Source organism: Rattus norvegicus, chromosome 1 (genome assembly GCF_036323735.1).
Source record: "Rattus norvegicus strain BN/NHsdMcwi chromosome 1, GRCr8, whole genome shotgun sequence".
NCBI classification, from domain to species: Eukaryota; Metazoa; Chordata; class Mammalia; order Rodentia; family Muridae; genus Rattus; species Rattus norvegicus.
In genome coordinates, this window is record NC_086019.1 from 169749463 (window position 1) to 169773930 (window position 24468).

General features: G+C 42.0%; 1 pseudogene; it reads left to right on the forward strand.

Moving 5' to 3' along the window:
- Positions 1 to 13816: 13816 nt before the first annotated feature.
- Atmin-ps1 (ATM interactor, pseudogene 1) lies at positions 13817 to 21098 on the forward strand (annotated as a pseudogene).
- The last annotated feature ends 3370 nt before the right edge of the window (positions 21099 to 24468 follow it).

Consider the following 24468-nt stretch of genomic DNA (forward strand, 5'->3'; position numbering starts at 1 on the left):
TTCTAATTGGAGTAAACTGGAATCTCGGGGTAATTTTGGTTTGCATTTCTGTGATCACTAAGGACATTCTTAGGGATATAGGTAGGTATTTAACCAACAAAAGCCTGCAAAGAACATCACATTTAATTGAACTGATGATATATTTTTCTCCTGTGCCCACACCACCTGTATCTTATGAATTACTTTATGGGATGATTAGGGTATTTGAAGCAGTCATTTGTCTTTCAATTTTAGCTTCTTTTCTGGAGATACCTCTCACCTCATGTGGAGCAGCTATAAAAGGCTCTAATAACAAGAATTAATATATTCTAAGGAGACAGATGAGTGCCTTATTTGGGCTATCAGACTATGAAAACAACGTGCTACCAAGAACTTGAAGTTTCCCAGGGATCTCATGTTAGAAGAAGAAAAAGCCTAAATCTTGTCTAGCAAGAGCAGAAGCCTTTTCTCTAGGGAAGAAATTAACAACTACCTTACAGGGGAATCATTATTGGTAAGTGGTGAGCAGGGCCATACCTTGGCGTCAACTGCTCAGGTGTGCCCCCCTCTATTTCAAGCTTCAGCTGACTTTAGGTCTCTGAAGATGGACAATAGTAGGGGTGCTACTATATGTTTTTGTTTTTATTTTTGTTTTTACTTTTCACAATGTGGTCACACTGAATAAATCTAGGTCTCTGCCTTTTTACTGTTAATATGACTCTTTTAATTGGATTATCAAGAACAGATATCCTAACCTGGCTCATTGTGCCACATTTGTCCTTAAGTCCAGGGACATGGCTAACTCTGATTCTTAGGAAAGGCTAATCTTTGCTAGCAAGAGGACAACATAGCTCTCTTTGAGGTTAGTCACTTTATCTGTTTTACCAACCCAGATTTAGATTTGTGGGAGTAAATGAAGTAGAATAATTTAATAGTAAAATAAAGTAAATAAAATCAACTAGAAAAAGAATATTTTTCCAAATGTTCTCTTAACAGAAATTGTGTTTTCACATGTCCTCTATATTATTAATAATACTAAAGGGAAGTTCAGTTAGAAATCAAAATTTTATAGGTCTTGTAGGCATAACCAAACCTAACTTTAATTTAATAGCAAGGGAAATGGGACTATAGCTGGTGTCAGTGTGATAGACTGCACTTCCATCCTAAGTGGAAAAATATTAACGTTTTTACAGATTCAACTTCTCCTCTAAAAAAAATTCTTACAAAAAATATGAATATTTAAAAATCCTGGACAAGAACACTATAGAACACCTTAAACAAAGAAAAATTGATCTTAAGACATAAAATGCTTTGAACCAGGCATAGTGGCACACACTTTTAATACTAGCACATGAGAGATAAAGGCAGGCAGATCTCTGTGGATTTGAGGGCAGCCTGGATTACAGAGTGAGTTCTAGGACAGCCAAGACTACAGGATAGCCTGTCTCAAACACACACACACACACACACACACACACACACACACACACACAAACACACAAACACACACGCACACACACACACAAGGAAAAAAACACCCCACCACCACCAAACCTAAAAACAGCACCAACATGAACAACAAAAAACAAAGGCAAATAAGATAAATAAAATTCATGAATATTACTAGAGATTGATGTCTTTTGTGTCATTTGGATAAGACAAGCTAATTCAAAACTTTGGTATCTCTAAGCAGTGTAAACAGATTTGAAGCTGACCTTTGTAAAACATCTGGTAATGTTATAGAGACATTTAAAGAGTAGGTCACTATGACCTAATATTTTAAAAAAAAAGGGCAGTGGATTGGAAGTGGAAAACAAAGATCTTTGCATTCAAAATATTAGTAGCACCGAAATGTAGTGTCTCTGGTAGATTTAAAATAAGTTTTGGCAATTTAAAAATTAGATGTTTTTAATCAAAATTACACTAAATGTTAAAATACTTCTACAAAGACAGTGAAATGCCTAAATCATTTTCTCTTTGACTACACGAATATTTATCTATAATTGCCAGTGATTATTATGAATTAGAATGATTATTATGAATTATGCATGATTTCAATACATTCATGTATTTTGACTTTACCATCCCTCCATCTTTTCTCTGCCCTCTCTTCACCTCTTCTCTGCATCTCCACTCTCATTATAAAATTCATGATTGTGTTTCAGGTTTTCTTTTCTGTTTCCACATACAACAAAAGCATGTGATAGATGTAATATATATATATATATATATATATATATATATACATATATATATATTATTTGGAACATAAATACAATTCAATGATGAACTTAAATTTTTGTTTTTTGCTGTAGAATGAATGGAACAAGCAGGAATAATGTTGATTTAAGCTAGACACATTGTTTTTTTCATCTTTATTAACTTGGGTATTTCTTATTTACATTTCAATTGTTAAAAAAGCAAATTTTCCTTTTCAATTCCTTTTATTTGTGTTTGTTTTGGGTGGGCCTTCAAACTTTAAATAATCTAACCAAGAGAGTCCCTCACATGTGTGCTCAGTAGCTTACTTTTTATGTGATTTCAGGTTTTGTCAAGTAGGCAACTAAGATTAACTGTCATATCAGGCATCCCCCTCCTAAAGACCAGATAGCTTCACAATGAATTTACCATAGCCTTACTCCACCTCTCTCTTCATCTAACATATATCAAAGCTGCTAAACTACAAAGCAGGACATATTTTCTCTGCCCCCAAACCAAATACAATCTTTTCATTTTGAGTCGAATGAGTTAAGTTTGTATTTGGACCCCAAAAATTGGGGTCTTAGTTAAAATGGTTTACCATTCACACATCCTTATTCACACTTTCTTCTAGGCCCTTCCCAACTTACCCAATTTTTATTACTCAAGTTTAAAGAGGTCCCTCCTCTATTATCTTCTGCTGCAGTGATCCTAGACCCTAAAGAAAGAACACCATCCAGCTGAAGGTTATGTCATTGTCACAGAAACCATCTTAGAAGCCTACATTCCTGTGCTCAGTCTGATGATGAGCTGCAAGCATCTTAATTTGTATCAGTAAGGCTCTGGCAGAGCTTCTCAGGAGACATCCACATCAGGCTCCTGTCAGCAAGCACTTCCTAGCATTAGCAATAGTGACTGGGTTTGGTGGTTACACATGGGAGGGACCCCAAGGTGAAACGGTCTCTGGATGGCCTTTCCTTCAGTCTCTGTTCCACTTATTGTCCCTGCATTTCCTCCTGTGAGTTAGAGAAAGGACTGAAGGAACTTAACGGTTTGCAACCCCATAGGAAGAGCAACAATATCAACCAAGCAGAACCCCTAGAGCTCCCAGGGACTAAACCACCAACCAAAGAGTACACATGGGGGAATTCATGTCTCCAGCTGCATATGTATCAGAGGATGGCATTGTCTGGCATCAATAGGAGGAGAAGCCTTGGTCCTGTGTGTGGAAAGCCGCGATAGCATTCGCCATTACAAGATGGCGCTGGCTTCCGCTGCACCAGTCCGACTTCCTTTCAGGAAACTAGCTGTGTGCGCATGTGCAAGAGTGTGTTCGCGCCAAATCTCTGCCCACCCTGGGGCATGCCAATGAGATCATGGGTAAGCGACCAATCAGGCATGGACACGCCACATTAAGATGTATATAAGCAGCACCATTCTGGGGCTCGGGTCTCTTCCTCTTCAAGATGCAATAAACGCTTTGCTGCAGAAGCATCCTGGTGTCTGCACGTCGTTCTTGCTGGTGAGACGTTGGGCGCACGACATTTGGTGCCGAAACCCCAGACAAACACCTCACCATCGCCGGCGCCGAGGAGAGCCTCCATTCGCGGAGAGGGTCCAGAACTGCAGGACGCAGGAAGGCTCTGAGAGGCATGTTTGGTCTTGATCTCTCTCATCTCTCTCCCCCATTAGAAGATGCGGTGGAAGCTTTTGTTATTGTTTTGGCAGCGCTCATTCTTTCTCTTTTGGTTTTCGATTTTGCGGCTGCCACTAGGCACAGTCAGAAATCGTGCCTAGAAGATGAGAAATGCCCCCCAATAGTAATAGCAGGACAAGGGGTGTTAGAGGAGTTACAAGACAGCATGTCAGAAACAGAGCGAGGTGAAAGATTAGAAGCTTTAAGAAGGAAAGGTGCACCTAAGAAAAGAGGCCCTTCTAAGGACCTTGGATCCGAGGAAGCGAGAGATAAGGGAAAGGATGCCCTGGGAGAGAAACAGGAAGGAGATAAAAGGAACACAGTATTTTGGGAGAAAAATTTTGTCTTTGTGCTTGTAAAAGGTGTGATTAGGCTCTGGAAACTTCACAGAGTCATACTGATCAGATTTGATAGAGGTAGACCGCCTGAAACATTTATTCAGGAGAATCAAACAAAAAGATATCTCAATTCTAAACTTTTGTCTTCAGAGTTGTATTTTACAGAGTGTGTCTACTTGGATTCCTGGTCTCAAGGACTTTTAGCTGGGACCAGTCAGAACACATCAGCTTCAGCATTAGTTTCATTTTTCCTACCCCCTATCCCCCAGGACATCTCAACGCCCATGCACAGCTTGATGGAGTTAATGTAATTGGGTTGTGAGTGGAAATTTCAGGACTGTGTTTCACTTCCATACCATTTGTGAATGTCAGTCGTGCTGCTCAGAAATCCCATAATATATCTCAGTATCTTACAGGAATTTGGTTTCAACATGTTGATGGACTAGTCCAGGAATTGAGACAATCCATCGTCCATATCAACTCCACTCGAGTGGATGGTCACCGTGGAAGTGGTGGGAAAGGGGAAATCCTACCTCTCTGCTGACTCCTATTGGAATCTGGGTCCCTTCGGTGGGACACCATCTAGTTTTTCCCCCTCTGTCTATTGTCTGTCCTTGGTGCACGAAGCTATCCATGTCTGTCAGTTTATGTCTGTGGTTTTTGTTTCTCGTTGTTTAAATGTTTTATGTTTCATGTTCAAATGAAAAAATGGTAAAAACATTATCTGCCAGTCGTTTACACCTTGATTTGGTTTTAACTCGTTTCAAAAAAGGAACAAATGAATAAAAAGCAGTTTCAATCAGCCCTTGGAGCCCTGTACCTGTAGCCAGGTGTTTAGGTCAGCTGGAGAAGCTGTCCGGGGTCTGAGCGTCTGCACGAGCTGATCTTAAAGGTGCCAGCAGCTCCTCAGCTTCTTTGGTACAGGAGCTGATGGCTGTTTCTCTTAGAAAAATCCCTGACTTATTATTAGACTTAGCAGGTGACAAGGTGCTTCTCTTAAAATCATAGCTAGAAAAGTAAAAATGGTGCTTGGTGTAAATATTAAAGATTTGTGTAGCCAATTCAATTTTGTTTCTGATTGGTTTTAAATGTATAAATACGCTCTACATGCCTTGGTTATGTACTATTGGCTTTTAAGTTATTGGATATGGTTAAAAAGGTATAATATTGGTAACAGAAAGTTGACATAAAGCTGGAAATTTGGATGGAGTCATTCTAGACAACATGTGGCATGAGCCAACCTAGGGAAACAGGTCTAAATTGAGATAATATTTTTATGGAATTCTTACTCTAGAAACCAGGCTTCTAAAAGAATTTAGGGCAATGTCTCTTTGAGGTATCGGAGACTGCACCATCATGCGTTCATATGTAGGAATTGACAATCAAACTTTGTAGCATGAAGGATAGACTCGGTGTTTTGGAGAGTGGATTTTAGAGAATAGGTTGTTAGAGGTTGAGTTTTGCTTTCCAAAGTTGTGGTTTGCCCTAAAGTTATCTGTATTTTGATGCTAATTCCACTGCCCCAAGGACAGCTGCCTAGTCACTACTCAGAACTCAGGTGACTTTGTGGTTGTGCTCTGGTGTTACAAGGAGAATTTAAGGATTGTGATTAAGGATTGCCAGTGATTCATTGACTAACTCAAACTTATTTATTATTGAGAAAAAAAATCAAACAGGTAGACACTGTTACAAGATTTACAAAGGACTGATGAGGTTTTAGAACTTGTGAGAGCATTACAGCCAGTTTGCTTACTCCAACTGCCATTTCAAGATAGATTTAGAGGATTGTTTTTATGCAATTTATTTACGTCCTGGCGATTGTGAGTTTTCATTTCGTGAGCTTGCTTATAGTTTTAGAGAGCCCATAAAGTGATATCATTAAAAATTTTACAAAGGAATGGCTAATAGCCTTATATTATATAATTTTGTCGCTTCTTCAATGTAAGAAGTTAGAACTTTAAATCTTTCAGTGTATATAGAAATTTTTACTACAAACCTTTGCTCTCAAAATGAGCTTTAATATTTGGGGAGTAGCTGTTACACTACTCCAGAAAAGAATATTTGAAACTAATTTTAAACTTCTAAGGATATGTTAGTTGGCTAAGTACCTCACCTTACCAGAGGACTTAGGTCTTTGTTATCCTCATTGGAAATAAAGTTTGTGAGGGGCTAGAGAGATGGCTTAGTGGTTAAGAGCACTAAATACTGTTCCTTTAGAGGCCATTTAAGAACTCAAACTGGATTGCCTAGACCCCTTAACGAGGGAGGACAATGATACTAGACAGTTTATATCTTAATAAATAAAAAGGGGGAGTTATCCCTGTATGCTAAATAATGCTCCTTTTATTTCAATTTTAAAATTTGGATGCCAAAGAACCCTTGAGTGTTTATGGCACCCTACAACTAGGCATACTTCTGCCTAGGTAAAATAGAAAGATCCACATATTGGCATGATCCTGTCCAGGTATTTTATATGGGGAAGAGGGAATCTTTGTGTTTTTTCTACAGGATGCTACAAGAGTATGCCAGCTGCCTGAGTGGCTGGTGAGACTTGCTGATCCTGAGAGCATGAAGATTCAACTCTCCTGGTTCGGGTCCCTGAAGTCATTCCTGTACACTTAGAGGAAGATAGAAGATTCCCCCTCATCTTTTGTCATCACAGAAATTTTGGCATTGCTACAGTCAGTGTTACCACTGCGTGTGTCCCGTCCCACTGTGGCCTACGCTCAGACCCTCTGTGCACTGCTGCTTGCTGGAGAAGACTGGACTCCATTACCCTTGCCCCCCTCATTCCCCTGGCGACTCTTTCTGCCTTAACTGCTGTTGTCATTTTGCAGTCTGTAGCTTCACAGGAATGCCATATGCGTGAAGCTGCTGTGGACTGGGGAACTCTGCCCTGGTTGTACAGATCTCAGACATGGTTCCATTGCCTGCTGGTTGTTCCAGAGAAGAATGACCGATCCTAAACTGTCCTGGGAAAGACCTTGTTACTTTCGCTGCTATTGTAGCAGCCATCGTGTCTGCAGTGTCTAGAGTTACCCTCCCCCAATTAGGCAAGCACAGTGGATGAACTTTCTGGAGTAGTTGCTAACAATTGGGAATTCTAAATTTTATTATAGGAGCGGCTTGACTACGGTCCTTGGTGGTAGCAGCTGAGGAGAACCAGATGAGGTGCCCACTACTTATTGGGAGTGGCTCTGTTTGGTGCAGCCCCATGCTGTGGATTAGTGTTCATGCTATGGTTGGTTTGCAAACTCAGATCTCAACAGAAACGTGACAAGGTCGTTGTCACTCAAGCACTTGTGGCCATTGAACAAGGGGCCTCCCCTGGAATTTGGTTATCTATGCTCAGGAATTAGTCGGCATCTGAGTTCTCTGATCTTGCACCCCATGGATTTGTGGATACATTGCACTGGGATGAGAGAGACTCAATGATTCTTTGATCAGCCCTTCTACATTGCTGAGGTTTCCTCATTGCACGCGACAGGGTGATCATGATTTCCCCACTAACTCATTTTCTGGCTGGCCTCTTTTGTAGAGTTCACCCTAGGTCGTTTAGCAGTTACTGTCACACAGCACTGCGGTATCCAGAGACGGGCAACTTTCCTCATGCACAGACCAATCTAAGACACGGGGCCCGGTGGCGATAGGGTTACCCTAGGACGGATAAGGCTGTGACATTAGAGGAACGACCTAAGACAGGAGCCACAGCAGACGGACGTAACTGCAGAGGCCTAGACCAGCCTCATTCTAGTAAAACAAAAAGGGGGAGATGTAGAAAGCCGTGATAGCATTCGCCATTACAAGATGCCGCTGGCTTCCGCTGCGTCAGTCTGACTTCCTTTCAGGAAACTAGCTGTGTGCGCATGTGCAAGAGTGTGTTTGCGCCAAGTCTCTGCCCACCCCGGGGTGTGCCATTGAGATCATGGGTAAGCGACCAATCAGGCGTGGACACACCACATTAGGGTGTATATAAGCAGCGCCATTCTGGGGCTCAGGTCTCTTCCTCTTCAAGATGCAATAAACGCTTTGCTGCAGAAGGATCCTGGTGTGTGCGTGTCATTCTTGCTGGCGAGACGTTGGGCGCGCGACACCTGTGAAGGGTCTTTTTCCCAGTGTAGGGGAATTCCAGGGTGTCGCGGTAGGTGTGAGTGGTTGGGAGGGGGAGCATCCTCATAGAAGCATGGGAGGGAGGATGGGAGAGGGGGGATTGGGGAAGGGGATAACATTTGAAATGTAAATACCTAAACTATCCAGTAAAATAATAATAAATAAAAAATTACCCTAAAATGAAAAAATAGAAGTCTGCATTCCAATTCACAACAGGGAGAACTCACTGACATTCCATAAGTCTAAAACCAAAAGGTTACTGAACACACTGACCATGAACATGCATACCATACTCTCTGCTCTAGGACTTAACTTGATAAAAGTGAGGTTCTCTCACCTCAGAACAGACTCATTTAATTAAAAACAAATAACCTATAAACACTTTTAACCTGTTTTTGCTGCATAAGCCACTGGGGCATTTCTGAGCAGATAGCCAAAAGCAACACTGGAGCACTATCTTCTGCTTCATATTCTTACAATACACACCCATAGTCAGTGTCCTCCTTTACTAATGAGCATGTCCTGTTTCTTGTCTCATGTTAGCCTATTTAACCTCATCATAGGGTTCTCAACTAGAGAAAAGAAGTCATCTTCAAAGTCTCAGGGTATAGTTTCAGTAACTAGAGAAAAGAAGCCATCTTCAAACAGTCAGGGTATACTTTCAGTAACTACCATGTTTTGTTTTCTGATCAAGACCAGGCTTCTACCTGCACATTATATGATGAGTTCTATGTGAGATAGCCCATCTTGCTCTCAGTCTATTCCTCTTCCTTGCTACAGGTTCTCTACATCACCCTCCAATGTACTATCTGCTCTCAAACTGTCACCCAAGAGGCTCTCAGATAACATTCCTTTCTTACTACCAGGCCTGAGATCATCTCCTATGACAGGACTGAAAAATTTCCTGCCAATCTTCTAGTGGCTCTGCTATCTTTCTCATTGGTAGATATATTCTCCAGTTGGATGTTAGTATTCTCTACCAGGTTTGAGAGAGCACAAGAAAGAGTTTGCTCAAATTCTATCTTACACCCTTCCTCATTTTGGTCTGCTTCCAACTATCTCCAATCTGATAGCAGACTTGATAATGTTCTAAGATAACTCAACATCTCACTCCCACCTGAGGCAATGAGTACTCTTTTCATATCCCTGCATACCCCAGTCCTCAAGAAAAGTAGAGTACACCAACACTGTTCTCAAATAACACTTATCTAAAATAATGTATGAACTCAAACTGTTCTGACCAGCTCTTCTCCCCACTGCTCTGCTTCACTTATGAGGTCTTCTCAGGCATCCTCTTAGCCTCAGATTCTTTGAATTAAATGAATGGCATGCATACTACGCAGACCTCTTCCTAGAATCTCCCACATTTCTTGATGCATGGTCTGTCTAACAGTTGACTAGATGCACTTATAACCTTTGCCTTAGGTTCCTTAAGCACCATTCTATGCCTACTTGTCATCCTACAGCCTCATGAGTTCCTCCACTTGGGTGGCTAAGTCTATAGTTTTAACTTTTCCTGACCTTTTCAAACACATTAGCCAAAAGAAACATGAGTGAGACAAGCTCAATGAAAGTAAGGCAATCTCTGCTTTGAGCCTTAGATCCTATCTGATGGCATTTGAAACCTTTTAGTCAGTAGAACTTAGGGGTTTGCTTGCATTTTCTGAAAGACTTACCTAATAGTTACAAGGTCATTAAGTCAAATACAGAAGTGGATACAAATGACTGTTTAGGGGCTAAAACAGTCCAAATCAATTTGAGAGACATACAGCATTCCAACTCTCCAAAAATAGTTTTAGTTTTAATCAGTCAGCCTTGTAGAAAGATTAATGCAGGTTCAGCCTCCCCCCCCCCCCGTAAACTTCAGTTTTTAATTTCTTCCTATTTTTATGCCACTCCCATCCTGTTATTGAACATAGATAGTTTCATTTCTCAGTCAAGCACAATTCTCAGAAATGCCTATTTTTAACCACAAGGGAAAGGGAAGTGTCAGTTAGCTCAATGTCTGCTGATTAACCTATTTTATGCTAGCTATTTTTTCTTACATTGTCTTGGTTCTTCTAATTTTTCTTTTTGCTGTTACTCCCCAAATTTGTACACTGTTTAAAACATTGAAGTAAGAAGACTTGAGAGCACAGTAACTTTTTCTGTTATATTCAGACCATTGTGAAAGCTTAATGAGTCCTCAAAGAGGCTGGCATCTTTTTTAAAATTAAGTATAAAAAGCTCTGAAGCATATTTATTCATGTAAAAGAGGGGGCAAAAAGAAAGAATAGTTGAAATTTTAAAATAAAAATGTAGAAATTTTTCTAAAAAGGTACCACAGGTTTTATACATGGATGTTTGAAAGAATATATTGTACTGACAGTTTTTTTTGGGGGGGGACTTTGATATTTCAGAACGTTTTTTCCCTTTTTTTTTGTCCTTATTAACTTGAGTATTTCTTATTTACATTTCGGTTGTTATTCCCCTTCCCAGTTTCCAGGTCAACATTCCCCTAACACTTACCCCTCTCCTTCTATATCCGTGTTACCCTCCCCATCCTCCCCCCATTACTACTCTCCCCTGAACAATCATGTTCACGGGGGGTTCAGTCTTGGCAGGACCAAGGGCTTCTGCTTCCATTGGCACCCTTACTAGGCTATTCATTGCTACCTACGAGGTTGGAGCCCAGGGTCAGTCCATGTATAGTCTATGGGTAGTGTCTTAGTCCCTGGAAACTCTGGTTGGTTGGCATTGTTTATATGAGATCTCGAGCCCCTTCAAGCTCTTTCAGTCCTTTCTCTGATTCCTTCAACAGGGGTCCCGTTCTCAGTTCAGTGGTTTGCTGCTGGCATTTGCCTATGTATTTTCTGTATTCTGGTTGTGTCTCTCAGGAGAAATCTACATCCGGTTCCTGTGAGCCTGCACTTCTTTTCTTCATCCATCTTATCTAGTTTGGTGGCTGCATATGTATGGACCACATGTTGGACAGGCTTTGAATGGGTGTTCCTTCTGCCTCTGTTCTAAACTTTGCCTCCCTATTCCCTCCTAAGGATATTCTTTTTCTCCTTTTAAAGAAGGAGTGAACCATTCACATTTTGGTCATCCTTCTTGAGTTAAATGTGTTCTGTGCATCTCGGGTAATTCAAGCAGTTGGCTAATAGCCACTTATCCATGAGTGCGTACCATGTGTGTTTTTCTGTGATTGGGTTACCTCACTCAGGATGATATTTTCCAGTTCCATCCATTTGCCTATGAATTTCATAAAGGCATTGTTTTTGATAGCTAAGTAATAGTCCATTGTGTAGATGTACCACATTTTCTGTATCCATTCCTCTGTTGCAGGGCATCTGGGTTCTTTCCAGATTCTGGCTATTATAAATAAGGCTGTTATGAACATAGTGGAGCATGTGTCTTTGTTATATGTTGGGGCATCTTGTGGGTATATGCCCAAGAGAGGGATAGCTGGGTCCTCAGATAGTACAATGTCCAATTTTCTGAGGAATCTCCAGACTGATTCCCAGAATGGTTGTACCAGTCTGCAATCCCACCAACAATGGAGGAGTGTTCCTCGTTCTCCACATTGTCACTAGCATTTGCTGTCACCTGAGTTTTTTGATCTTAGCCATTCTCAGTGGTGTGAGGTGAAATCTCAGAGTTGTTTTGATTTGCATTTCTCTCGTGACTAAAGATGTTGAACATTTCTTTAGGTGTTTCTCCACCATTCAGCATTGCTCAGCTGTGAATTCTTTGTTTAGCTCTGAACCCCATTTTTAATAGGGTTATTTGTCTCCGTGTGGTCTAACTTCTTGAGTTCTTTGTATATTTTGGATATAAGCCCTCTGTCTGTTGTAGGATTGGTAAAGATCTTTTCCCAATCTGTTGTTTGCTGTTTTGTCCTAACGACAGTGTCCTTTGCCTTACAGAAGCTTTGCAGTTTTATGAGATCCCATTTGTCGATTCTTGATCTCAGAACATAAGCCATTGGTGTTTTGTTCAGGAAATTTTCTCCAGTGCCCATGTGTTCAAGATTATTCCCCACTTTTTCTTCTATTAGTTTGAGTGTATCTGGTTTGATATGGAGGTCCTTGATCCACTTGGACTTAAGCTTTGTACAGGGTGATAAGCATGGATTGATCTGCATTCTTCTACATGATGACCTCCAGTTGAACCAGCACCATTTGCTGAAAATGCTATCTTTTTTCCATTGGACGGTTTTGGCTTCTTTGTCAAAGATCAAGTAACCATATGTGTGTGGGTTCATTTCTGGGTCTTCAATTCTGTTCCATTGGTCTATCTGTCTGTCTCTGTACCAATACCATGCAGTTTTTATCACTATTGCTCTGTAATACTGCTGGAGTTCAGGGATAGTGATTCCCCTGGAAAGCCTTTTATTGTTGAGGATAGTTTTAGCTATCCTGGGTTTTTTTTTTTTTTTTTTTTTTTTTTTTTTTTTTTTTGTTGTTGTTGTTCCAGATGAATTTGCAAATTGTTCTGTCTAACTCTCTGAAGAACTGAATGGGTATTTTGATGGGGATTGCATTGAATCTGTAGATCACTTTTGGTAAAATGGCCATTTTTACTATGTTAATCCTGCAAATCCATGAGCATGGGAGATCTTTCCATCTTCTGAGGTCTTCTTCAATTTCTTTCTTCAGAGGCTTGAAGTTCTTATCATACAGATTTTTATCCGCTTGGTTAAAGTCATACCTAGATATTTTGTATTATTTGAGACTATTATGAAGGGTATCGTTTCCCTAATTTCTTTCTCGGCTTATTTCTCTTTTGTGTAGAGGAAGTTTACTGATTTATTTGAGTTAATGTTATACCCAGCCACTTGACTGAAGGTGTTTATCAGGTTTAGTAGTTCTCTGGTGGAAGTTTTGGGATCGCTTAAATATACTATCAAATCATCTGCAAATAGTGATATTTTGACTTCTTCTTTTCCAATCTGTATTCCTTTGATCTCCTTTTGTTGTCTGATTGCTCTGGCTAGAACTTCAAGAACTATATTGAATAAGTAGGGAGAGAGTAGGCAGCCTTGTCTAATCCCTGATTTTAATGGGATTGCTTCAAGTTTCTCTCCATTTAGTTTAATGTTAGCTACTGGTTTGCTGTATATGGCTTTTACTATGTTTAGGTACGGGCCTTGAATTCCTATTCTTTCCAGGACTTTTATCATGAAGGGGTGTTGAATTTTGTCAAATGCTTTTTCAGTGTCTAATGAAATGATCATGTGGTTTTGTTCCTTCACTTTGTTTATATAATGGATAACGTTGATGGTTTTCTGTATATTAAACCATCCCTGGATGCTGGGGATGAAGCCTACTTCATCATGGTGGATGATTGTTTTGATGGGCTCTTGGATCCGGTTTGCCAGAATTTTATTGAGTATTTTTGGGTCAATATTCATAAGGGAAATTGGTCTGAAGTTCTCTTTCTGTGTGGGGTCTTTGTGTGGTTTAGGTGTAAGAGTAATTGTGGGAGAGGGGCCTGGCGCTGTGCCGGAGCCATGACGGCCAAGGAGGCGGCGGAGGCTGAGTCTGCGGGTTCGCCCTGGGTGTCCTGGACAGGCCGGCGAGCACGCGGGGAGCCGCCGCTGCCTCAAGCCCGTGGAGGCCGTCGGAGTCTCGACTGCAAGGCAGTCGACCGCGACTGGCCAGGGCTCGAGCCAAGGCCCCGGTGCCACTGGCCTGGGAGCTGGTCCAGCCGTCTGTGAGCGAGCTGTCCCGGGCTGTTCGCACCAATATTCTGTGCACTGTGCGCGGCTGCGGCAAGATCCTGCCCAACAGTCCTGCGCTCAACATGCACCTAGTCAAGTGCCACCGACTGCAGGATGGCATAGTAAATCCAACAATAAGAAAAGATTTGAAAACTGTACCGAAATTCTACTGATGTCCAATCAAAAGATGCCCTCCAGGCCTTGACAGACCATTTTCTCAGTTTTCTCTGGTTAAACAGCACTTTATGAAAATGCATGCGGAGAAGAAGCACAAGTGCAGTAACCTACGGCACCGAGTGGGACCTGAGAAGACACGAGGAAGATTGTGGCAAGACCTTCCAGTGTACATGTGGCTGTCCCTATGCCAGCAGAACCGCACTGCAGTCTCACATCTACCGGACTGGCCACGAGATCCCTGCAGAGCACAGAGACCCGCCTAGTAAAAAAAGGAAAATGGAAAGCCAAACGCTGTCCACTAAAACCATTGGACCACTGGGTGACCAACCGGCCCCTCGCCAAGATGCGCATGAGCCACGTGGTTCGGAAGTGAAGCTAGCAGCCTCACTTGAAGACTCTTGTAGCTCCCGCACCAAAAAGCAGAGCTTCCCAACGCCTCCCAGGTGCCCCCAGAAGCTGCTTCTACCAAAGCCCAAAGTGGCTCTGGTTAAACTCCCAGTCATGCAGTTTTCCCCTGTGCCTGTCTTTATGCCTACAGCGGACTCCTCGGCCCAGCCCATGGTGTTAGGTGTGGATCACAGTTCTGCAGCGGGTGCTGTGCACTTAGTACCCTTCTCAGTAGGAACCTTGATCCTCAGCCTGGATTCAGAGGCCTGCTCTCTGAAGGAGAGCCTACCTCTCTCAAAAATTATCAGCCCTGTTGTCGAGCCAATGAATACAGGTGTTCAGGTGAACTTGGGCAAAAGTCTGTGTCGTCCTTTGCAAGAGGGCGGGAGTGTGAGTCAGAAGAACAGCATTTCCTCAGCCAACGTGCAGACAGATCTGTCATATGCTTCAGCCAACTTGATACCCTCTGCTCAGTGGCTTGGCCCCGACTCCTCTGTGTCATCGTGTTCTCAGACTGACCTGTCCTTTGATTCTCAAGTGTCCCTTCCTGTTAGTGTCCACACCCAGACGTTGGTGCCCAGCCCTAAGGTCACTTCATCCATAACTGCCCAGACAGATGTGTTTATAGACGCCTGTTTCCAGCCTAGTGGGGTCTCCAAAGAAACCCAAACCTGCAGGATACAAAACCGCACAGATGACCCAGTGCCGGTGGACCACTCTGAGCTGTGTGGGGACATTTTTGAAGGCGTCCATTCGTCATACGGTGTGCCCAGCGACAACATCATGAGTAGCAGTTTAGTTGCAGAGACAGTAACTCACAGTCTGGTACCTCAGAGTGACCCCAAGATCCTAAGCCAAGTCATGGAAAAGTCTGCGCCCGTGTTAAACTTCAGTGCCCAGAACAGCATGCTTCCTTCACAAAACATGACCGATAACCAGACCCAAACCATAGATCTACTGAGTGACCTAGAAAACATCTTGTCAAGTAATCTGCCAGGCCAAACGCTGGATAACCGGAGTCTCTTGTCTGACACAAACCCCGGGCCTGACGCCCAGCTCCCATCAGGTTCAGCGCAGAACTCCAGGATTGATTTTGATATTGAAGAGTTCCTCTAAGCCTCAAATATCCAGACTCAGACTGAGGAGAGTGAACTCAGCTCCATGAGCACTGAGCCCGTCTTGGAGTCCCTGGACATAGAGACACAGACTGACCTCTTCCTGTCCGATCCCTGCACACAGCCCAATGGGCTCAGGGCAGGTTCGGGTTTCCTGGGCCTCGAGATGTTTGACACACAGACCCAGACAGACTTGAATTTCTTCCTGGACAGCAGTCCCCACCTGCCCCTGGGCAGCATCCTGAGACACTCCAGCTTCTCCATGAGCACCGACTCCTCTGACACAGAAACCCAAATGGAAGGAGCTTCCCCAGCTCAACATGCACCCACTCTGGAGAGCAAGGTCCAGCTGAGCAGCACAGAAACACAGACCATGAGTTCTGGCTTCGAGTCCCTCGGGAACTTGTTCCTCACCAGCAACGAGACTCAGACAGCAATGGATGGCTTCCTTCTAGCTGATTTGGCCTGGAATACGATGGAGTCCCAGTTCAGTTCTGTGGAAACCCAGACATGCACAGAGCTGCATGCTGTCTCCAGCTTCTGAAAGTGCAACCAGGCACCCCACTCCTTGTGGGCTTAGAACATGGGGACAGGGACAGCGGCATGGACTGGGGTGCAGTCAGTGGGGCAGCTTTTAGGTTCTCTGCAGTTCTTGGTGTTTTGTACTCGTGAACACAAGATTGGTGTGCAAATGTGAGTGTATTATAAAGTGAAAAGTGTTGCTCTAAGTGTCGCCTGAGTCTGCTCCTGTGTAGCCATTCTATTTTACACTACTAAACTTAGACCTGTCTAGTTAAAGCCTAGCTTACCAGGCAGTAGGGTGCAAGCTTTGCAACTTCTTTAACTGAGGAATGGCACACTAAAATGGCACCTCAAACGCTCAGACAACACTTGTGTGGCTGCTGACTCCTGAGATGCCACCACCTTGCCTTGTCACGTCCCTCTGACTTGGAAGCACCAGGGGAAGCCATAGCTGTCTTTAGCTTTTATGACAGTTTTTAGTCTCTGCTGTCTCTTCTCTCCCAAGCTGTGACTGCTGGCAGCTTTGTGTGCCATCCTTCTCTCTGTAAGGTGACTGGCCATTGTGAGAACAGCAAGCACTTAGTGCAAATAACAGTTTAGTAAGAGGAAGGCATCCAGCCTGTGGAGATGTGCACTGTGGAAACCCATCGTCTTTTTTTTTTTTTATCTTGGGCTGATCCTGCTTCATGGAAAAGCTTTCCTCTGCTCTCTTGATAGTGTTGATCAAAAAGATCTCTGTGACCAAATCTATGGGATTGCCACGTGACAGACAGCAGCCAGCTGTAATCACACAGTGGCTAGGTGGTAGTTTCTGGTTGACCCCAGAGCTTCTAGCTCTCTATAAATTGGGGTTCCTGTGACTCCCCACTCTTTGTGCTCAGTTGATTTGCTAGAACTCAGGGATACCGTTTCTGTGAAGGGTTAGACTGGGTAGAAAGGGGGCAGAGTACATCCATGGCTTCTCTAGGCACAACACCAACCGAGTCTGTGTGGTTAGCCTCCCAGAAACCTTCCAGACCCGGTCTTGCAGGGTTAATGACTCCTTCGTTGTGTGGGTAGAGAGTTAACTTAAACCATTAGTGATCAACTTAACCTTGAGTGTTACCCTTCCCAGTTGCGTTGGGAGGTAGGGATGAAGCTGTAAATATCCCAACCTTTCAGTCATTAGCTTTGCCTTGGTCTCCCCTGTGACTTGTCCCCATCCTAATATTACCCAGAAGCTAGCAGCTACCAATGACCTCATAGCAAGCAAAAGCAAAATATGTTTCCGAATGTTTCAGATTTGGGGGAAGTTATGTGCAAATACACACTTTACATCACCACCCCCATAAACATCCTTCCTGCTCCACAGGAGACTGTGGGCCTACCCGACTGTAATGTACTCAGAGACCCTCTAAGGATTAAAAAAGGAAAATGTGGGATGAGGAAAAGACCTTTCTGCCCAGCTCCCTGTCAATATGCTGCACTTCAAATCTTGATAGGAGAAGGAGGGCCCTCAGAGTCTTTCCTTCCATCCACCCCCATCTTTTCCTTGAAGGAAGCTCTTCGCCCAGGCAAACAGATGATGTGTACCTTGAGACTAGCAACTGTAGAATAGATCCATCAGTAGTATGCTAATCAAAGCCTGTTAGGATACATTCTTTAAAAAGGAAAAAGTCTGGAGACCAACTTCTCCAATAGATAAAACACTCTCATTCTGAGTGGAGAGTGAGGTCTAGCATGCCTTGGGGGCTCTCTGTGCTAAGTAGATCATGGATTCATAGCTGTTCCCCAACTCGGAGGCAAATCAGAATGAGCACAGCCTGGGGACCCTTTCAGTCTAGCCTGGAAATCCCTGTACTTTCTGTAGCATAGGTTTGTGTTGCCACAAGCTGAACCTTCAAAATAAAACCTAAGGGGGCTGGTGATGACTCATTAAATAAATTGGTATTGCTGCCATCCTGTCCCATTCACCCGATGCAAAGGACTCGGTAATGGGCTAATAACACACCCAGCAGAGGAGTGCAACCCAGGAGCTAAACCGTTTTTTTGGTCACAGTGGTCTGTGAATGTGAGTTTCAGAAGAGACATAAAGCCTTAACTTAGATTTTCTGTTGTGTTGGAATTGTCGCTGCCTTAACGCTCAAGCCCTGTTTAAGCCCTCCGGCCCCGGGAGAGGTGAATGTGTGCTCCTGGTTCCTTGTAAATAGAAGTGCAGTGATCTATGGCTTTAAGTTTTTGTGTCTGTGGCAATGTGTTTTTATATATAGTTACAGGAAAAAGAATGGAGCATGTAGTTGTCCTTCATGTGCAAGAACTGTTCCCACCAAACCTTAGTTACCTGAACTCCCCTAAGGTTGTAAACATGAATTCAGTGATTAAAGAGAATTCTACACCTTAAAAAAAGAGTAATTGTGGCTTCATAGAAGGAATTCGGTAGCACTCAGTCTGTTTCAATTTTGTGGAATAGTTTGGATAGTATTGGTATGAGGTCTTCTATGAAGGTCTGATAGAATTCTGCACTAAACCCATGTGGACCTGGGCTCTTTTTGGTTGGAAGACCTTTATTGACTGCTTCTATTTCTCTAAGAGTCATGGGGTTGTTTAACTGGTTTATCTGTTCCTGATTTAACTTGGGTACCTGGTATCTGTCTAGGAAATTGTCCATTTTCTGCAGATTTTCAAGTTTTGTTGAATATAAGCTTTGTAGTAGGATCTGATGTTTTTTAAATTTCCTCTTATTCTGTAGTTATGTCTCCTTTTTCATTTCTGATTTTGTTAATTTGGACACACTCTCTGGGTCCTCTCGTTAGTCTGGCTAAGGGTTTATCTATCATGTTGACTTTCTCAAAGAACCAACTTTTGGTTCTGTTGATTCTTTGTATTGTCCTTTTTGTTTCTACTTGGTTGATTTCAGCTCTGAGTTTTATTATTTCCTGCCTTCTACTCCTCCTGGGTGTATTTGCTTCTTTTTGTTCTAGAGCTTTTAGGTGTGCTGTCAAGCTGCTGACATATGCTCTCTCCTGCTTCTTTCTGCAGGCACTCGGAGCTATGAGTTTTCCTCTTAGCACAGTTTTTATTGTGTCCCATAAGTTTGGGTATGTTGTACCTTCATTTTCATTAAATTCTAAGAAGTCTTTAATTTCTTTCTTTATTTCTTCCTTGACCAGGTTATCATTGAGTAGAGCATTGTTCAACTTCCATGTATATGTGGGCGTTCTTCCCTTATTTTTATTGAAGACCATCTTTAGCCCATGGTGGTCTGATTTCTATCTTTCTGTATTGGGTATTTTTTATTTACGTTTCAAATGTTATTCCCTTTCCTGGTTTCCAGGCCAACATCCCCCTAACCCCTACCCCACCCCTTCTATATAGGTGTTACCCTCCCTATCGCTCCCCCATTATCGCCCTTCCCCCAACATTCCTGTTCACTGGGAGTCCAGCCTTTGCAGGACCAAGGGATTCCCCTTCCACCGATGCCCTTACTAGGCTACTCATTGATACCTATGAAGTTGGAGCCCATGGTCAGTCCATGTATAGTCTTTGGGTAATGGCTTAGTCCCTGGAAGCTCTGGTTGGTTGATATTGTTGTTCATATGGAGTCTCAAGCCCCTTCAGCTCTTTCAGTCCTTTCTCTGATTCCTTCAACATGTGTCCCACTCTCAGTTCAGTGGTTTGCTTCTGGCATCCGCCTACGTATTTGCTGTATTCTAGCTGTGTCTCTCAAGAGAGATCTACATCCGGTTCCTGTCAACCTGCACTTCTTTGCTTCATCCATCTTATCTAGTTTGGTGGCTATATATGTATGGGCCACAAGTGGGGCAGGCTCTGAATGGGCGTTCCTTCAGTCTCTGTTCTAAACTTTGCCTCCCTATTCCCTGCCAAGAGTATTCTTGTTCCCCTTTTAAAGAAGGAGTGAAGCATCCGCATTTTCGTCATCCCTCTTGAGTTTCATGTCTTCTGTGCATCTTGAGTAATTAGAGCATTTGAGTTAATAGCCACTTATCAATGAGTGCATACCATGTGTGTTTTTCTGCGATTGGATTACCTCACTCAGGATGATATTTTCCAGTTCCATCCATTAGCCTATGAATTTCATAAAGTCCTTATTTTTGATAGCTGAGTAGATTCCATTGTGTAGATGTACCACATTTTCTGTATCCATTCCTCTGCCTCCTCAGAGGAGTTAAGGATGCACCTTCTGTGAACCCAACCATTTCCCCTGGTCTGTAGTTAGTCTATAGGCAGTTGTGTCTGAGATATCCCTTGCCAACATTATCTAAATTGTTCATTTCTGTTATTCTCCCCACACCTGGAAATAGTTATATGATTCTGTACTTCTTAATAAACTTGCTTGATATAAATGATAAGTTTATGCAAGATCTTCTGGTCTCAGGTGTTCTTTTTGTCTTCTTTGGTTTTTGTTTTCTCTGTTTTTTATTTTTATTTTATTTTTTTATTTTGTTTTCCTCTTGAATCAGGAATGTGAGCAGAGTTCTCAGGGGTATCTGCCCCTCTTATGGTCTTGCTGTCCACTTGACACACACACAGGATTTGGGTGCAGGGAGCTGTTTTACTGGTTCAGTTCAGATCTGGGCGCAGTCTGGACCGTGGGGCTCTTGCAGCTTGACTGCTGCTGCATTCCTGTGTCCAGAGGCACTATGTAATTTCCTCTTGGGCCAGGGATGTGGGCAAAGGTGGGAAGAAGTAGCAGTCTCTCCTGCCCTGCAGTCTTAAGATTGCCCACACTTCTGGGTGTTCAGCTCTCTCTCCCTTGGGGTTTCGGAGCAGGGAGCTGTGGGCCGTGATCAGCGAGGTTAGCTTTGGTCTTTTGATTCTGTCCTGGATTTCCTGGGTGTTTTAGTTTAGGAGCTTTTTTCTGTTTTGAATTTTCTTTGACCATTGTGTCAATTTCTTCTAATGTATCTTCCATGCCTAAGATTCTGTTCTATCCCTAGTATTCTGTTATTGATGCTTGTATCTGCAGTTCCTGCCCTCTTTCCTAGGGTTTCCATTTCCAGTGTTGCCTCCATTTGTGTTTTCTTTATTGTTTCTACTTCCATTTTTAGTTGTTGTGCTGCTTTATTCAATGTCTTCAGCTGTTTGATTGTGTTTTCCTGTATTTCTTTAAGGAATATGTTTGGGGTGTTTGTTTGTTTGTTTGTTTGTTTGTTTGTTTTTCTTTAATGGCTTCTAACTATTTACCCGTATTTTCCTTTATTTCTTTCAGTGAGTTATTTATACCCTCCTTAAAGAACTCTATTTTCTTCATGATATAGGATTTTGGGTGAGCATCCTGGTTTTCAGGTGTGTTAGGGTATCCAGGGCTTGCTGTGGTGGGAGAACTGGGTCTGATGAAACCAAAGTATATTGGCTTCTGTTGCTTATGTTCTTATGCTTGCCTCTCACCAGCCTTCTGGTTATCTCTGGTGTTAGCTGGCCTGGGAATCTCTGTCTGAAGCCTGCTTCCTGTGTCCCTGGGTTGCTGTAGGTCTCCTGGAAGACCTGTGGCCTTGACTGTAGTAGACCTTCTGGGAGGACTCCAAACCATAAGACGTGACCTGTTGCCCTGGCCACAGTTAATCTCCTGGGAGGCCTTCAGACTGTGGGTTCTTTAAGAGCAGACAAGCTAATGATGTGCCCTAGTGGAAGGTGCAGGCCCAGGTAAGGAGTAGTAGTTCAAGCAGGGGAGACAGGGAATGGGTCCCAAGTTAGGAGACTCTGTGGGTTTCCTGAAAGCTGCAGTTGTATAGAAGGGTCCCATGCCAGGTGCCCTTGTGCTGTAGTTCTCCTGGGAGGCCTTTAGACTGTGAAATCTGAAGAGAAGCAGATAAGCTGATTGTCTACTCCAGTGGAAGGTGCAGGACAGAAAGGGGTTACAGGCTTTAAAGCTCATGATATGGTAACATTGATGATTACTTTCCCCCTCCAATGCAAAGTACATTTTAGTGCTACAAACATTAATCAGTAGTGATCAAGCTTCTAGTTGGGTACCAGTTTGATTTCGCTGTGTTCAATGTTTTCTAATTTTTGTCTTATTGTTTTTTGGTTTGATGTTTTATTTTGTTTTGTTTTGTTGTTTTATTTTGTTTGTTTTGTGAAGGTGGTGTGAAGAGAGCAAGAACATAGATAATGAAGTTTGGTAGGTAGTGAGGTAGAAAGGATTTAGTAGAACATGGGGGAAGTGAAAGAATAAGGTCAAAATATGAAAAAAATTAATTTTTTAAAAAAATTTAAGATGGATTTCTAATATTTCATCTAGAGTTAAACAAAACTTTGTGAAAACCAGGTAGCAAAATCCTATAATCTCAATACCTTTGAGGCTATGGAGATGAAACCTAAATGTCAGAAATGAACAAATTTAATGTGTTAAATCTCATTAAGGGATAGAAAATCTCAGGGAAAAGCAAGCCAAGAAACACCCAAGAGGTTTACTTAATTTACTCTATCTTAGACCAACGGTCCAAAGGAGACTTTTAAAGTTAGGAAATGAGCTCTTCTTAAGCTATGCACAGAGAAAAGCAGAAAGGAGGTCATGGGATGAGAAGACAAAGTAGCTTGTTCAAGTAGCTAGGTCCTGGCTTACAACTGACCCCAGAGACACTCAGGTGAGTCTGCACAGGGCTTGGATATCTCTTGTAATTTCTGTCTCTTCCTATAGTGGGAAGTATTTGTAAACAAAATTGAGTATCCAGACCTAAAAGATGCCTAGAAAGTGACAAAAAGCTAGTGGGGGTCCCCACAAGTAAAGGAGAACATTTTCTACTACTTCCTTTCATATCTGATAATAGGAAAACTATCATCTTACTTCATAGGAAACTACTGAAAACACATAAGCTGCCTGGCTGTAACCACTTCTATCTCCAGAACACACTTACAGATGAGAGAAAGAATGCAACAGTTCTGACACCTGATATTGCACAGACCCCTGAAACACTACATCAGCGTAACAAAACAAGCCAATTAAATGCTGTTAAGGTAAACTACATCTGCTCTCCTCAACTGTAGTGAAGCATCTTCAGTCTTTAACTAGCCCAAAGAAGCTGAGGAGGTCAGGCAGCTAGATTTCTTAGAACCTGAGTTAAGGATATGTCTCTTTTAATGAAATGCATAGCCAGACCCTGGAAACACTGAGCCAGGAAAAAAAGCATTCAAAGAAAATCTTAAAATCAAAAACTACAGAATCAAATTTCTTGATCTCCTTTTCCTCCTTATCTATTTTTATTTTTTAAATATTAACAAGGATAGAAGGCTTTGAGAGTCTGAGGAGGGGAGATGGTGAGTCTAATAAATCATAGACATGTATAAAATTCTTGAAAGAACAAATTTAATTTTAAAAGTATCGTTTAATACTAAATAATGGAATAAAGTATCAACTGATATTAGCAGAGATTCTATGTTATAATCTAGACCTGGGTACTCCCTGTCTTGTAGAAATCTCAACATAGGTCTTTAGGCCTTGTGGATATTGCTAACATTGAATAACAATGAAATCTACCCAAAAAATCAACCAATGTAACTAGAGATTTGTTTAATATTTTCATACCATTTAATCATTAAGTTACTAATGGCCCACAGAGGGGCCAATGGAAACTAATGAAATGCTAATATACATATGTCATGTTGAATGACTTGTAAAAGCTGAGTTATAAACATGTAATTAAAAAAATAGATAGTGAAAATAGACGTGTGAAAAAAAACCCAATAGAAGTGTTTCATTGAAATCAGTTCAGAGTTTCATATTCAATGTTTTCTGTTCAGAAAATGAACTAAATATTTAGGGCCATTTCTAAACATTATACAATAATGACACATGTTAGGATATTTCTTTTACCTTAAGAAATAACTTTAACTTTCTGGAAAGATGTTCCAGATTTAGTATTCTGGGTAGTACTTTGCAAAGTGATTTCTTAATGTTTATATTACCTATTCTGCACATGGGTAGATATTTATGGTGATTCAACTAAGAAAGAGACAGAACAATGACAGAGAGATAGGGAGACACACACACACACACACACACACACACACAGAGAGAGAGAGAGAGAGAGAGAGAGAGAGAGAGAGAGAGAGAGAGAGAGAGAGAGAGAGAGAGAGAGGTGTAAATCAAGAAGTAAAGCTACTATTTGGAAAGATTCCGTGTTGTTAGAGTCATGCTGGGTAGCATAAGGGACTATTAACATGACCATTGGCAAATTGAATTCATATCAGCAAAACGTCACCAAGCGTATGTTTTGTAGGCAACTAAAAAGACCACACAGA